The sequence below is a fragment of the Lipotes vexillifer genome, unplaced genomic scaffold (genome assembly GCF_000442215.2).
Source record: "Lipotes vexillifer unplaced genomic scaffold, Lipotes_vexillifer_v1.1 scaffold591, whole genome shotgun sequence".
NCBI classification, from domain to species: domain Eukaryota; kingdom Metazoa; phylum Chordata; class Mammalia; order Artiodactyla; family Lipotidae; genus Lipotes; species Lipotes vexillifer.
Window position 1 is genome coordinate 3,504,756 of NW_006791954.1, and position 10,362 is coordinate 3,515,117.

Here is a 10,362-nt window from a genome sequence, read left to right on the forward strand (position 1 = left end):
GCAGGGGCGAGGATGGAGGCAGGGAGACTGCTTAGGAAGCTACCACGAGAATCCCGGGGAGAGAATAATGGTGGCATGGTGGGAAGTCATGGCATTCTGCGTGTACTGTGAAGGTAGAGCATCAGGATCTGCTGACAGAGTGGATGTGGGAGAGGTACCAGAACCGATCCCAGGCTTTGGGCCTGAACAACTAGAAAGATCGAGTTACCATCAATCGAGATGGAGAAGGCCATGGGTGAGGCAGCTGGCATGGGTGGGATCGCTGGAGAGGTCTAGGGTGGATCACCCAATGGGGTGTTCCCCTGAAATAGACAGGGGGACACTGGGCAGCCACAACCTCCAGAAAACATCCGCGACAGGTGGTTGCTGGTGACCTTTGGCAGAGCAATTTCAGCAGGGGCGAGGGGAAGCCAGAGAGTAAATGTGAGTTGTGTACGTGGAGACCAAGCTTTTGGTCCAGCCTCCTGATTTACAAAGCAGAGCACGGATGGGAGACAGAGAGATGGAGAGACAAGGCCAAGGGAGTGGCCTTTCGGATGGAGGTGGCCTGAGCCCGTTTGGAGGCTGAGGGGAAAGAGGCAGCTAGAGGAGAGCTTGCAGATCAGGATAAAGAATCTCCACAAGGGACTTCCCTGGTGGTGCAGTGGATAAGACTTAGCTCTCCCAACGCAGGGGGCCTGGGTTTGATCCCTGGTCAGGAAACTAGATCTCACATGCATGCCGCAACTAAGAGTTCGCATGCCACAACTAAGGAGCTGGCAAGCTTCAACCAAAGAGCCCGCCTGCCGCAACTAAGACCCGGTGCAACCAAAAAAAAAAAAAAAAAGAATCTCTGCAAGCTTCAACCAAAGAGCCCGCCTGCCGCAACTAAGACCCGGTGCAACCAAAAAAAAAAAAAAAAGAATCTCTACAAGAAGGAGAGCAGAGGTTCAAGCTCAAGGGGCTAAGGGTCTGGACCAGGGTCAGGAAACAGGGAAGATTCCAGAGGTGTCAAAAGAAGAGGTGGCCGGCCAACAGCAGATGAGAGAGAAGGCGGCGACAGGCATGACTCCAGGATTTTGAATCCCAACTCCCGCCATCCTAAAGGCCTTCCGTATCTATCTCCGAGTCCAGGCTTCCTCATCTTCACACCACTACAGCCCCCAGACCTCACGCTGCCCCTGCTATGACCAAGGTCTGCTGCATCCCCAAATCCTCAGCACCCTGAGCATAGCCTCATATCTGGACCCAAATACACGCGGCTGCTTTCCCCAATTCTGCCACATTTGGGGGACACTGCCCACTTGCTGGCCCCCTCCCCGCCTAGCCCTTCTATCCCCCAGCCCCAAGGGGCTCCTCTCCTGCTCTCCACCTGAGCCCCCATCTCAGCAATGGCTTTGCTTCCTGTTTCAGAAAGAAAATCCAGTGGTGATGGAGAGAAGCTGAACACAGAAGAGAACACAGTCCTAAGGTTCCACTTTTATGAAGTTCTAGAATCTGCAAAATGAATCTATCAAGATCTATTAGTGATAGAAATTGGATCAGTGTTGCCTGGGGCTGGGAGAATGACTGCCATGGGATATGAAGGAACTTTCTAGGGAGATGGAAATGTTCTATATTTTTATTGGGGTGGTGGTTACACGGCTCTATACATTTGTCAAAGGTCATCACTTGCACACTTAAGATGTGTGCATTTGACTACATGTAAATTATACCATAAAAAGCTGATTAAAAAAACCAGAAAACTAAAAAAAATTTTTAAGGAAAAAATACATGCTATCAAGCAGAAAAATCCTACACACACACACTCATCTGTCCCCATCCTTCACTTCCTCCCTTCTCTGGGGGAAGCAATGTGCCCCCTCTCGTCCACCTGAGCCCTTGTGCTGGAGACTGTCCAGTAAGCGGCAGGCCACCCCTCCCTGACCTTGCATCCTCTTCCCCTGCTGTCCTGTCTCTCTCGCTCCCAGCCCAGCCCCTAGGAAGGATGTCTATGCTCACACTCTCTCTCTCCCTCCTCACTCAATCTGCTGATACCTCCTCCACCATGCTGGACCCATAGCCCCTCTCTGAGACACCTGCCCTGAGGGCCACTCCCTCCCTCCTTCCTGTCAGGCGTTCCCTGAACCTCTGGCCTTGGCTTTCTGCTCTCTGTACCTGCGCAGATTCCCAGCGTGATCTCACCCATGCCAGGGCTTCAGTTACCATCTATTGCTGACAACGCTCAAAGATATCTCTGAATATTTTTTCAGAGTATCAAGGATATGGCAGAAGAGGTAAGCAGAATATTACATATGCTTCAACAGCATTTTACAATTTTTAAAGTGATAAACGTATCCAACCCTCTCTGGGATGGTCCACTAGACCTCAAATTCAGCAAAAGCTCAACCTGAACTCATCAACTCTCTCCCTATTCTGCTCCTCCTCCCTTCTTCAGGAGCCCAGTTGTTTGAGACAGAAACCTGGGAGTCACCCTCCCACTCCATGACCACCAACTGTCAATTACCCGCTTCTCTCAATTTTACTCCCTACACATTCCCTCTCGCCATCCCCACCAACACGCCAGTCCGGGACCTCTTCCTCACTCTCAGACACGTTCAAGCACTCATCCATTCACTCATTGTTCATTCAACAAGTATTAACTGAGCACCTACTATGTGCCAGACACCGATCCAGGTGCTTGAGTTACATCAGTAAACATAACAGGTAAAAATCACTGCCCTATAGAAGACCTAAATAGACATTTCTCCAAAAAAGATGTACGGATGTGCCAAAATGCTAATTATTAGAGAAATGCAAATCAAAATCACAATGAGGTACCACCTCACACAGGTCAGAATGGCTATCATCAAAAAGTCTACAAATAATTTATAGAGGGAGAGGGTGTAGAGAAAAGGGAACCCTCCTACACTGTTAGTGGGAATGTAAATTGGTGCAGCCACTATGGAAAACAGTATGGCGGTTCCTTAAAAAACTAAAAATAGAGCTACTATATGATCCAGCTATCCCACTCCTGGGCATATATCCAGAAAAGACAAAAACTCTAATTCAAAAAGATACATGCACCCCAAAGTTCACAGCAGCACTATTTACAATAGCTAAGACATGGAAACAACCCAAGTGCCCATCAACAGACGACTGGTTTAAGGAGATGTGGCATAGATAGATAGATAGATAGATATAGATATAGCTATAAAAGAAAGAAATATTGCCATTTGCAGCGACATGGATGGACCTAGAGAATACCACACTTAATGAAGTAAGTCAGAGAAAGACAAATATTATATGATATCACTTATATGTGGAATATAAAATAGGACACAAATGAATTTATTTACGAAACAGAGACAGACTCACAGACATAGAAAACAAACTTATGGTTACCAAGTGGGAAAGGACCCGGGAGGGATAAATTAGGAGCATGATACAAACAGATATAAACTACTATGCATAAAATAGATAGCAACAGGGATTTACTGTATAACACAGGGAACTATATTCATTATCATGTAATAACCTATAGTGGAAAATAATCTGAAAAAATAGATATCACTTTGCTGTACACCTGAAACTAACACGATATTGGAAATCAACTTACTTTAATAGAAGAAAATCACTGCCCCATGGAACTGATATTCTAGAGCTTGCAATAATTTAAGAAGTCACTGTGTTTTCCACCTTTACCCCTCTGACCACCAATTCTGTTGTGGCTACTGAACTTTGCAACGTATACATCTGCTCAGCATCTTCCACAGGACGTCATGTTCCTGAGGTCAAGTCTGGGCCACAGGTAACGTGTCTTGATCCCTTCCCTCCCACTCCCTTTCCCATTCCTCCTTCATGGAACACTTGTACCCCTTGAACACAGCAGGGCTCTCACGCTAGCAGGTACATTTGCTCGTCCTTGGCGTGTGATACTCTCCCTCGCCTGGCTATCCAGCAAACTCCTGGTCACCTTGAAGTCACAGCTCAGACCCTGCCTCCTCCAAGGAGCCTTGCCTGATTTCCCCAGGCAGACGCTGGGGTTTCTTCTCCAGGGCTCCCTCTGTAAATGGTCCACCCTCCATCATAACACATATCACACTGCATGGTGCAGTTTGCCTGCCCCCACCAGCCAGCTTTTCCTCTCCACCCTGGATGCCTTGCAGGGCTGCAACCCGCTTTGAACCTTTCTGCATCATCAGTGCCTGGCCCATTGTCTGGCGCATAGTAGGGGTCAACAAATGGTGGTGGATTAAATAAATGACAGTGAATTAGTAGCAGTGTGACTACTACTAGGGAGATAAGGAGAGGCTTGGTGAGAAGGGGAGAGTGAGTTCTGAGCTAGCCCCAGAGCAGCCCCCTTACTGATCATCTGGACCGCGACCCTGTGGTTAAAAGCAGGGTTCAGATCCCGCTTCTGCACCTTCTGCTTGTGGTGCTCTTTGTGCTCTGAGCTTATTTCCTTCCCTGTAAAATGAGAACAGGAGTCAAATCTATCTCAGGGTTGTTGCAAGGAGGATGGTAGATGCTTAGCACAGTGCCTGGCACATCAGCTCTCATCAGAAGGGAGCTGCTGCTGTTATCATTGCAATTGTCATCATCATCACCACCATCACCATAGGTGTCCATCCTTGCCTCCTGACCCACCCATCCCCCTAGTGCTGTTCTCTACTATTTCATCCCTTCTCACCCCCCAATCCATGTTTGACCCACTGTGGTCACCTTCCACTCCCACTAGTGCCTGGAACTTTCCAGGCGGAAAGTCACCAAGGAGGGACCTCCTCCTCATAGAACCCTTTCCTCCCTTGACCTCTCAGTGGCATCACTTCTTCCTTCTTAAATGTCCCTCTCTGACTTCCATGACATGAACTCCATGCTTTTCAGGACACCCTTCTGGCCTGCTCACTCTGGTTCTCTCCAGCCCAGACTGCTGATCCAGACCCAATCAACTGCCTACCGAGCATCACCACCCCATGTGTCACAGACACCCGATGTCGATGTCGATGGCATGTCCAAAGCAGCTCCTTGCCAGCTTCACCACCCCACCCCCACTCCTGAGTTCTACTGTGAGTGCAGAGATGAGCCCCAACCAGCAAATCCTCCAGGCTGCACCTCTGGGAGGCATCCTCCCGGTCTTGCCTTACCAAACAGTCCCTGTCGTGGTCTTAACATCCCACTTCTTTACATCCTCATACCCTGCCCTTCTCTCATCCCCTCTGCTTCTGCCAGAGTCAAACCCTCATCTCTCAACTGGGCCCTTACAAGTCTCCTACCACTTGCTATTCAAGTGTGCTCTTTGGAGCAGCAACACAGCATCACCTGGGAGTTTCTAAAAATGCTGGGTCTCAGACCGCCACCCCAGACCTACTGAATCACACTCTGCATTTTAACAAGACTCTCAGGGGATTCACATGCACTTTAAAGGTTGAGAATTGCTGTCCTACTAATCTAGAATCCCCCCACCCTAACCAATCCCAGACTTGACAACCAGTGTGCAAATAAGGCTATGCACCGCTTACTTAAAAGCCTTTACTGGCTCCCCACCGCCCTCAGGATTAAATCCAAACTTCTTAGCAAAATATCGTAGGTCCTCTTAATCTGGTTTTTGGTCATCCCTCTAACCCTCCCTCCTGTTCTCCTACTACACATACCACCATGGGGTGTCCACAGTGTACAACTTCAATACACACTTTGCTGGGTCCTACCTCTGTGCCTTTGAACATGCTGTCCCCCCCGTGCCTGGAAAGCTCTTCTGCCCCTTATCTGCCTGCAAACCCTCCTTCACTCACTTGGTCCCAGCTCAGGCTATCCCTGATCCCGTAAACATGGTTACTTCCTTCCTGCCAGTGTCAGCACTGTTCTTAGCACTGTCACAGCCCTTATGATCTTGAAGTCATTTCTCTATGTATCTGTCATTCCCACCATCCCAGGGACTATCTGTGTATCTCCTGTGGCCTGCCCATGATGATTCAATGAAGTGTTTGCTGAAAGATGGAATAATACAGCTTTTTCCAATTCTGTCCTGATGGCAACTATACAGGAGGGATGATTAGACTTCAGGAGGAACTAGTGGAAAAGAAGAACACAGCAGGGCAAATGTGCTGTTCATCTGTCATCCCTCAGCCTGGGAATTTCCCCAAGAGCAAAATCATCAACCACAGAATGTTAACTCCAAGGGGATTTTCAAGATCCAGTCACCCAACCAAATGCCAGAGAGGGCAACTGCTTTGCCCAAGGTCACACAGCTGGTTAGAGGCAGGGCTGGGACTTGATTCCAAGTAGCTCTGGAAAAAGTTTGGGCAGATGGCTACCTCACCTCCTGGACCTCTTCCCTTCCTACCCATTTTAACTCCCTAAAGGAAGTCTCTTATGTCCTAACATGGTCAAAGGGACCATGTGGGCTCAGTCACAGCTCTTCAAACACCTGCTGGGAGCTTGGCTGGCTGGAGTTGCCAAATGGAGGAGGAGATCCAATTATCTCCATTTTCCAGATTGGCAAACAGAGGCAGTGAGACTCTGTGTTACACTGCTAGCTAATCTGACACTAAGCACTGTGCTCTTCCTGTAGAAGGACCTGAAAAGCCAAAAATCCCACCGGGGCAGAGTCATTATTTACAATAATCATGACGACTGGCCTCCTAATGCTTGGGGGAATCCCCTCACTCCCACCAGTTCCTCTTTAAATCGAGCCTCTATCCCTCTTGCACAGGATGTCTGACTTAGGAAAGAACCTGTTCACCCACCCTCGCACCCCAACCAAGCCTACTGTAGAGACCACGGCAGAGTCATAACCTTTGACGGGGAAACCACCCCTCCCTCTGTACCAGGTACCTGACAGTGTCACTGCTCACATCAACCCTGAAGTTGGTACGACGTCCACATTCTGAGATGGGGAAATTGAGGGTCCCTGATAAGGCATTACTAATCCATGGTCAAAGCCAGTAAATGAGTAGGTTGGGTATCAAACCTAGGTCTTTCTGACTCTAGTGCCCGCGCTTTCCATTTGGCCATGCCAGACTCTCCCAGCCGGCAGGTAAACCACCCGAAGACTTTTACTGGCTGGGCTACCTCGGGAAAGTAACTTAACCTCTCTGAACTCCCCCAAGGTCAGAATCTTTGCTTTCGGGGGAGAAAGTGATATGCAAACGAGACGCAAATAAAATGCAAACCCGCGGGCGCCGGCGCAGTCCTTTACCGGAGCCCGGGGCTTTCTAATGCGGAGGGCGCGCCCCCGGGGCCGGCGAAGCGCCCGGCCAGCGAGCAGAAGCGAAACCTCAACACTCTTCAGCCTCCCCCGCTCAGTTCCGGGAACCAGCAAGCAAGGTTTCGTGGAAATGCGATCGGCGGCAGCCGCCTCGGATCCCGGGACCACCCAGACCACAGCCCACAGTCCCGGGCCGGGAGGTGCGGGGGCCGGCGCGGTCGGGCCCGAGCAGCAGCGCGATGCGCGCTTCCGCCCCGCTCCGCTCCGGCGGCGGCCGCGGCGGCCCCACAATCCCCTTCTGGCTCCGGGGACGGGCGGGGCGGGGCGGGGCGGGCCGAGCGGGCGGAAATAATTTTCTGTTTGGTCCTCTCTGCCCCAGTCCCTTAGCCGCGGGACGCGCAAGGCGGGCGAGCGTGCCGGAGGCGGGAAGCGGGAGCGGAAAGGCGCTGCCCTGGCACGCTTAGAGGGACGGAGAGGGGACGAGCAGGGGTTGAGCGCCTACTGTGTGCCCTAGCGCTTTACAAAAGGACTTTCGTTAGATCTTCACTGCAGCCCTTGCTGGAGGGGGTTAACGCCCCATTTAAGGGGACAAGCTGAGCCTCTGAGAGGTGAAGTCACCCGCCGAAAACTGCACAGCCAGGATCAGCCTGACACCCCAGATCAGTGCTCCGTTACGCCAAAGAGAGAGCGATGAACTTGAACCACTTATTGGCCGAGTCCTGCTCTTGCTTGTTTTCCGTGGATCGGCACACAGTAGGTGCTCAGGAAGATGTTGGAAGATGGAGAAGGAGCTTGACAGCTCAGCCCTGGGAGTACCCCTGCGAATCCAGCCCAGCCCGCGGGGCACCGGGTTTCCCCAGACCTCGGAAGGGAACACTTGCGATGGGCGGACATCCCAGTTCGACGCAGGCATTCAGCGAACACGTGGTGGCGGAGCCCCAGCCCTAGCGGAGGACAGACTTGGTTCAAATCCCCGCTCTGCCGGTTTCAGACAGTGTAGCTTTGGGCAAGTCACTTCACTTGCCCAGACCTGAGTTGCTCCATCAATAAAATGGAGGATATTAACATACACCACAAAGGGTTGTGAGTGGCTTAAACGAAACAATGTTCCTAGTACGCTTAACTAAACGCACAGGTATAGCTACCCGTCCATCCCAGAAGCTTCGGGCGGTACACCTGTACGCGGTGAGAACCCGAACAAAAGTTCCTCTGCCCCAGTCAGCAAGTCGCCCACCCCTGGACGTAGGGACCGACGGGTCTTCGAGTGACCCTCGTCCAGCGAAACCCGAAACTACGGTCGGTCACCTCGGCCAAGGTCGGTCGCGAAAGCAAATATTCCAAAACTGGCGCATGGCTAGGGCTGACATGTTTGCGTTTAATTTCCTTGATGTTTTACTCTTGTCAGTAAAGGTTATTCGTTAGAAACTCGTAAGTGAGACTTCTCATCTGTGTCTTGTTTAACTTTTCGTATGAGCGAAGTTCACAAAGCAGACCAAGTTGCCGGCGCGTGGCAGTCCTTACGGGGATCCCGGCTCTCGGACCGGCCCCCAGCAATACCCTGCTTCTCGGACCCCTACCCCAGGCACGGAAGCGGCAGAGACAGGTCTCCCCCCCCCCCGGCCCAGCCAGTTTATACAGAGCCTCCACGACCTGGCGGCCCTCCGGATTCTTGTGTCCCTACAGGAGCAAGGGGAGTTGGGGACTGCAGCCTAGAGCTTAGCTTCCCCGACCTCCCCGAACTCCAGTCTCGTCGGGATTAAGGGAGTAAATCCCTGATGCCACAGACCAGGTCAAGGACAAGTTCTCCCCCGCCCTACTCCCCCCTCCTGGGTGGGAATTCACCCCCCTTCCCGGATGAAAGGTACTAAATAGACGCGAAGGGAGGGGTGGTGGCGGGCCCCGGCCCCTTGATGTTCCGGTTGAACAGGTGCTGGTGAAAAGGAGGCGGACCCAGCGGAAGAGTCGGCCAGGGGGGCCTGCGCCGAAGTGGGGGTAGCCTCTTCCACGCCTCAGTCCTTCGGCCGGTTTTCCCCCCTCCTCTCGGTCAGCCCCTCCCCCGCAGGAAGCGTTCCCGGCCCCGACGCCTTTGAAGTGTCGCTGAAGCCCCCAGGGCTGCTACTCCCCTCCGCCACCCCATCTTACGCTGCGGGAGTGTGACCTTTGGTCCCTGCGGGTGTCCACCCCCCTTTAGGAAGTAGGGGGGTCAGGTTTCGTCCCCCTTGCCCACACCGGCCTTGGGGATGAAGCCTTCGGGTTGACGACGCCACTTCACTTCTTCCCCAGACCCAATTTCAGGGACTTTAATACTTTGGGGTGCTGTGTGTGAGTCTATGTTTTGTGTTTGTGTACATGTATCGATCTCAAGTGTAAATGTGTTGTTCGTGAGCACTTCCGCAGTAGTGGCTCTCTAACTCGCGTGGGTCTCTAAGCGCGCCTGAATGGCTGGACCTGGGGTGTGCCCCCCTGGGAGGGTAGGGTAGTGTGGCTGGATGAAGCTAAGAGTGAGTCTGTGTGTCTGTGGGTGCCTCGGCGTGCTTCTGAGGGGTCTGAGTCCCTGTGCGTGCGTGTGTGCCTGTGAGCTGGACCGGAAGCTCCTCGAGGGCAGGAACACCCGTTTGTTCACTGCTCTGTCTCAACGACTGCACATAGTAAGCATTCAATAAATATTTGTTGAATGAACAAATGTCTGCGTGTAACACTGTCTACCCTCCAGACAGGCCTCCGACGAGCGGCCACCCAAAAAGACCCCTGCACACCGAGGGGTGAGCAGCCCACGTCGCTCCCGTTGCTTCTAGCTCCCCTTCCCCTGATCTCCACCTCCAAGTTTCCTTGGGGTTGAAGAACAGTCGCAGAGAGACGAAGACCTGGGCGGAAGGGGCTGGCGAATCGGAGACCCGGGGCCGAGACGGAAGGGCAGGCAGATAGAGGGCTTAGGAGCGCCAACCGAGAGCCATAGAAAGAAAAAGGAAGAGGGAGAATGAGCGCGGAGCGAGCGAGAGAAAAGCTCCCTACCAAGCCAGGCTTTGTTCCCTGAACCTAAGACTTTACCCGGCGGCGGGCGGCGGGCGGGCCGGGAGCGAGCGAGCGGAGGCGCGCGGCCATGGCTGCCGCGGCCGGGCAGGGGGGCCGGGGAGGCGGCGCGTGAGCGGGCGGCGCGGGGCGGGCGGGCGCCCGCGATGTGCCACTCGGCACCACCC